The following is a 6,703-nucleotide window of genomic DNA, read 5'->3' as shown; positions in this document are numbered from 1 at the left end:
GTGTGTGGGCCCGGCCCCGACAGTGAGTGGGCGGGTGGGTGTGTGGGCCCGGCCCCGACAGTGTGTGGGCCCGGCCCCGACAGTGAGTGGGCGGGTGGGTGTGTGGGCCCGGCCCCGACAGTGTGTGGGCCCGGGCCCCGACAGTGAGTGGGCGGGTGGGTGGGTGTGTGGGCCCGGGCCCCGACAGTGAGTGGGCGGGTGGGTGTGTGGGCCCGGCCCCGACAGTGTGTGGGCCCGGCCCCGACAGTGAGTGGGCGGCTGGGCCCCTCTGATTTTCCAGGGCCCCGGCACTTGCCCGGGTATGCCGGGTGCTGACGCCGGCCCTGGTCATACGGTTCAGACATCGAGGTTCCAAGGACGAGCTGCCTGACCGGAGGTTTCTCATCAGAGAGCTCCTGTGTAGCCATATTGGCTTCCTGCCCGCCAACATCCTGGCGGTGATAAACCTGACCGGAAAAGCTACGATGTCAGCTTCAAGCTTATGTCTGACCTGGAACGTTTCTGGGCGACCTTCACCAAGTTCCGGGATTTAAACTGTTGGAACAAGTTTGGGTTTGTCCCCTTTCTTTTTTTCTTAGGTATTTTTTCACCATCATTTACTTTTCAGTTAAAAAAACACATTTACATGGCAGTGATGTTTAGAAGAAGGCAATAAATTCTTCAAAAAAGGCACATAAGTCATTTGATCTAATTATCCCGGTGCACTTGAATGTCATGTGCTTTAAACAGACAAATATCCGATTGTTGAAACAGGGATTATACAGACAAAAAACAATAACTGTGTCTTTGGCTGAAAAAAAAAAATAGGACACATGTCTGGATATTTCAGTTCCTTTTAGACAAACTGTTCCAAGCCTCTTCTTTTGGAGAAGTCACAAGTTCATACTTGGTCTCCATAACCTGACTTTTCACAGGTAGTAAGTGCTGCTTCCTGACGAGAACACTTAGGTTTGCCTACATGGTTGCAACAGTACTTCTAAGTTCAGGGCACTCTTGACTTCCAGAAAAGCCTAATAATGTTAAGTTCTGCTTGGCTATTTCTTCATCAAACCGTTCTGTATTGATTCTGATAGCCGATGGCCAGGCTGTGCTATCCTGGAGGACCACATCTAGCGCATATAACACAAGAGTCTCTTTAGAAGTGACATGTTGGTCAATCATCCCTTCAAGTTCTTGCAGATGGGCAGAGATTGGGGTAAGACTGGCTGTTCTGACCGTTTCATACAATATTTGTCGGAAATAGCTGAGCTGTTCTATCTTCTCCAGTGTTATAGGTCCTTTTCCAAGGACCTGGGTCAACTTCTCTTGAGCACCTTCTGCAGTTGTCAAGAAATATATAGCCCATGTGCACAAGTTTGCTGTGATCACACACCCTGCCAAAGAGAAGATCAGACAGTCTTCTAGGGCCTGCTTGTCGTTGAGGTTTCCTTGTAGTAATGAGTCAATGAACACATGTCGGCCAGGGTTCTTCCCTCTGCGCTCTTTAACGCCTTTTTTCAGCACAGTTTCCTTTTCCATGAGAGCATTTTCATACTGTTTTTTCTGACTATTACTCCTTTCTATAGATCCATCAAGAAAGCCCTTTCCAATCTCAGACCAAATAGTATCATGGTTTTTATGGAATCGGAGAACCTCCTGGTTATCCTCAAAGGTGCTGCCCATTGCTGTCTAAGTAACAGATTTCATGGCAAATCCAAGCATATATTGATGCTGAGATTGAGGAATTGAACTCCACTTTGATAGTAACTCCTCAGAGAGCTTTACTATTACACTGAAATTACTTCGCAAAGACTTGTTGATGCCGTTCTCATACAGCTTCTTCTGCATATGACTTTCAGCTGCTTCTCCAATAACTCCAGACTGGTGTCCCAAGAGCAACTTCAGCATCTTCTCGGAGGGGTCGGAGGTTTTGTTGGGGTTAATGTGCTGTCTTAAAAGATCCAGTGACCCAAGACTAACCACAAGCCTTCTATCAAACCAAAATGAAGCCACACCACCAAACGTCTCATGTAAATTCACCAGGAACTCATGTAGGCTGACTTTGCTCACAATGTCCAGCCGATTTCCATCCTTCTCTTCCTAAGGGGCAAGTCCTAGTATGCCACATGCTTGTCTAGATGACGGGTACAGGTACAGCACTGCCCCAATCAGGATCAGGAGAAAGGTGATGGCGAATGAAGCGGTGACCCCTCAAGACATCTGCAGAGACATTGTAACCTGTTATCAGACCTCTCTATGAACAGTGACGCGGACAGTGCCTAGACTGGGGGATGAACGTTCCTGGTGAAAGTGCGTCAGAGCCAAAATGTCACCCATTATCTGTCCAATTCCTATTTTCATTAGTTGAGAGAAAGGCCTGTCAGCCGAGGAAATGTTATGTGTGGTTGGGTCAGTCACCTGGCAAGTGCCTGCTCCGTGGTGCAGCCTGTGTGATGTGGTCAAGCATGTGAGCGCTACGTACCAGAACATCATGTGTAATTTATTGTATGTGGTCAGATTGGTCACCTCCACCCCCAGGGATTGTCCTGACTCCTGGCACAACATCTGTAGGGACTACCCTTATGAGGACCTGCTGATGGCGGCAGAGGACCTGGAGGAGAAAGCGCTGCTATCAGGGTCGGTACTTACAGGGCTGGACCCCCGGAGCAACATAAGTGATACAGAGCAGGAGCAGCCACAGTCAGGAGTCACCGAGAGGGACATGTAGATCATAAAGGTGGCACTACAGCATTCAGAGTGGGCTTCTTCTCCTGCCCCAGTGTCCACCAGTGAGGATTATGGGAGTACACAGAGTAAGAGGAAAAAAAAAGATAAATCCAGCCATAAGTCTGAGGGTGAGGGGTGTCCTGACCAAAAACAAGCCAAAAATAAATCAAATAGGGAATCCTAGTAACAGTCCCAAAAACGAGTCACTGTGCCATGACTATTGCAGAAACTGAGAAGGAGATGGAAGTAGTTACAGGAGATTAGTTGCCAAGGCCAGACCAATGCAGAGGTCTAGGAATTGATGGAAAGAGAGTTACAGAAGATAGAGGAGCAATTTAGCTATTATCAGAACAGGAGACGCCCTTTAGTTGAGCAGCCCCTTGAATCTGACATGCAAACAGGCAGTCAGCAATATGGCTCTGATTCAGATCTGTACTAATGGTGAATGTTTCTGTTCCTTGTGTTTTTTCCTTCTCTGGTGACTGAATATAATATCAAGTGATTAAGTCTTTGGTTTCAAACTAGTTTTGTTTTTTGCAATTAATTTTGTTCTTTAATCTATGAGAATTGCAGGGAGCAGATAGCCAATAAATTGGCAATGGGTCTCATTGACTGCCAAGGTGTATTGTAGGAATCTTGGAAGGGTGTCCTGGGGGCGGTGAGATCTTACTATACTGACTTGTTTCAGCAGAAAGGTTTGGATAAAGATAAGATAGCTCAATTTTTGCAGGCAACTCCAATGCCTGATACTAATAATCTGGTCTTTTCTCCTTTTTGACACCTGAATTAATGGTGCGGGAAGTTAAGGTGGTCATTGATTAGTTACATCTGAAGAAGTCACCAGGTCCAGATGGTATAACAGCTGAATTCTATAAGAGATTCAGAGACCTCCTGGCTCCAATTCTCGTGGATGCATATAGAAATTGGCTAGAAAATCATTTGATGCCTTCATCCATGTGAGTGTGCTTGTTAGTTCTGCTGTTCAAATGTAAACAGTCGAGCAACATCAAGTACTGGAGGCCAATTCTCCTATTGAATGTCTAGAGGAAAATTCTGCAAATTCCTATTTTCTATGTTAGTGTGTTTGTCCCTGGCATTGTTGGCATGCTCTCAGCTTGGCCCAGTTAAAGGGTAGAACGTCTCTAGAGCAGTCATCTTGATACGTTTGAGAGATGTAAAGCTCTGCGGTGTGGGAGATATGTTGTCAGTCTGGACCAGGCTAAAGTCTTTGACAAAGTGGCCCATAGATAATCATGATCAACTCTGTCAAAGTATGGTACAATTTGTAGATTGGCTGAAGACTTTGTATAGAGAGGTAGTGACCTTTCCTCTGATTAGTGGTTGGCAAGATTACACTTTTGGAGTTGAGGCGGGGGTTAGACAGGGCTGCCCAAAGAGTACACTCCTGTATGTTTTTGCCGTAGACCCGTTTCTGAGGTCACTGTAGGAATGCGACTTTGGGAGGGTGCCGATCCACCATTAAATATTGTTGCCTACGCAGATGTTGGGGATATCTAAATCTTAAGAGGTGCAGATGTTGTCTGTGGCCATCAGAAGGTACTCAGAGGCCTCAGAGTCTTTAGTCAACTTTGACAACAATCAAGCTCTGAGGACATTAGAACCTCATCTTGGCTTTGATCTGCTAGTTTGCCAAAGCCTCTACCCATATTAGGATCCTAGAGGTTAAATTCAGAATGGAGGATAAGACCAAGCCACATTAGGAAGAAAAGTTGGAAACCGGAAATGAAAAGGATCAGCGATGAAAGAACTGGAGGCTAACCTCCCCCCCCAACCTACTGTCTCCTTCCCTGTTCCTGTAGAATGTAAGCCCGCAAGGGCAGGGTCCTCTTCCCTCCGTACCAGTCTATCATTGTTAGTTTTGGTTACTGTAAGTGATGTCTGTATCTGGTATGTGGCCCCTTCTTATGTACAGTGCCATGGAATCAATGGCGCTAAATAAATTAATAATAATAATAAAATAATAATAATAACCTACAGAGAAAGAGTTGCTATGTTGAAAACCTACCTGTTCCCTATCTTCTTGTACAGTATCTCTCTGTTGTTTTTCATTGCCAGAATCTTTCTCGGCGAGGCTCCTCAGCCTGGTCTTCCAGCTCTTGTGGGGGAATAGGTTGAACCCAGTAAAAAGAAGGATTACTTACCTGCAGCGTAGAGAGGGTGGGCTGGATATGCTAAATCCAAAGGTCTTCTTTGACTCCATGTTTCTAAAAGTTAATTTTGGTAACCTGGACTCAAGTTCCCTGTGGTTAAATAGTACCAGGGATTGGATATTGCCTTTTGCAGAGTCTTGGGTGCAAGGCAGAAATCTCAAGAGGAGGATATTGACAGGTGATTACCTCCCCTAGTATCTGGAATATGGTCTCAGGTGTCTGAAAAAATAGAAAGCAGAAAAGTGTTATATTGAGAGTAGCACCAGGAAGGATCTGTATGTCAGGCTATGCCAGACTTTCTATGTGTACAGCCTGCACTGAGAGATTGTACAACTACCACCTTGCAGGAAAGTCTGAGATTTCTGATTAATAAAATGATTTTTTTCTTAAGAACTCTGCGCTGGATATCTCTCCTGCTTATAAATGAATAGTACACATGAAAATAGGCAACTTTGTAATATATCTTATGAGAGAAATTTGCTTTGTTCTCTGCCAAAATTGATCTGTCATCATTTTTTTGTTCTATTAAAAATTGCCTATTAGCTTTGAAGTTGTGTGTCATTAGCTCTCCTCATGTTTAGAGCAAGCCCAGGGAAGGGCCATCAGGGCATAGGAGCTTCTCAAGCAAAGCCCAGGATTCCAGGCCTACAATGGGAGAAAACTCCCAAGCCCTATCTCTTGTGGATGTAGCAGAAAACTTAGAATGTAAGAGCAGCAGCAAGTATGAAGAATTAGTAATGAAAGTTTGTGAAGCAAGGAAAGAAGCAAAAGCCATGGTTGTGTGTAAAGCAGTCGGCCAGCTGTAAGGAGATGAACATGCTGCCCACGTTCCCCCTTGAACGAGCAAGTATAATGCTAAAGTTAATGTGATGTAGATGTAGTATTAACTGTGTTGTGCTTTAAAGATGATAGTAGATAAGGTGTGTAGCTTGACAATGGGGATAGTGAGAGCTAATATTTGGGACAAACCCAGAGTGGGAGGAGCTAAGTTGAAGGGAAAGTGACGGTTTACAGTTAGAATTGCAGCTAGGGCCTGCGGTGCATAGAAAGAGGACCTAAGGCTCATTGTGAGCAGTGCCACATTCTGGGGTGTTCCTAAAGTGAGAGGACACCTAAGGAAGAGATAGCATCATCCGGAGCAGAAGTGACTAATAGACAGAATGATCTACCGAAGATAGGTCCTGGGATAAGACTTCTAGCAGAAAGGCCCAGAGTTGATAACTCTTGAAAGTAAAGAGCCTAGACAGGACTGAGTATGTGAGACGAATAGATTGTCCCGGGAGGGAGTTCCAGAGCATCAGCACTAGAGAAGATACAGTGTGGAAAAAAAGTATTTAGTCAGCCACCAATTGTGCAAGTTCTCCCACTTAAAAAGATGAGCGAGGCCTGTAATTGACATCATAGGTCGACCTCAACTATGAGAGACAAAATGAGAAAACAAATCCTGAAAATCACATTGTCTGATTTAGAAACAATTTTTTTTCAAATTTTGGTGGAAAATAAGTATTTGGTCAATTACAAAACTTCATCTCAATACTTTGTTATATACAGTTGTGCTCAAAAGTTTACATATCCCAGCAGAATTTTTCCTTTCTTGGCCTTGTTTCAGAGAATATGAATGATAACAAAAAAACTTTTTCTCCACTCATGGTTACTGGTTGGGTGAAGCCATTTATTGTAAAAACTACTGTGTTTTCTCTTTTTAAGTCTTATAATGACCACCAAAAACATCCAAATGACCCTGATCAAAAGTTTACATATCCCAGTTCTTAATACCGTGTGTTCCCCCTCTAACATCAATGACAGTTTGAAGTCTTTTGTGGTAG

General features: G+C 44.4%; 1 pseudogene; it reads right to left on the bottom strand.

Annotated features, from left to right (window-relative positions):
* Nucleotides 1-825: 825 nt before the first annotated feature.
* LOC141201006 (cytochrome P450 20A1 pseudogene) overlaps nucleotides 826-6,703 on the bottom strand; it is a 133,903-nt pseudogene continuing 128,025 nt past the window's right edge.

This window comes from Phyllobates terribilis, unplaced genomic scaffold (assembly GCF_046119375.1).
Source record: "Phyllobates terribilis strain yellow unplaced genomic scaffold, ASM4611937v1 Scaffold_1__5_contigs__length_1240528914, whole genome shotgun sequence".
Classification (NCBI taxonomy): Eukaryota; Metazoa; Chordata; class Amphibia; order Anura; family Dendrobatidae; genus Phyllobates; species Phyllobates terribilis.
Note: the sequence above shows the minus strand (reverse complement) of the source record. Positions and strands in the feature narration are given on the sequence as shown.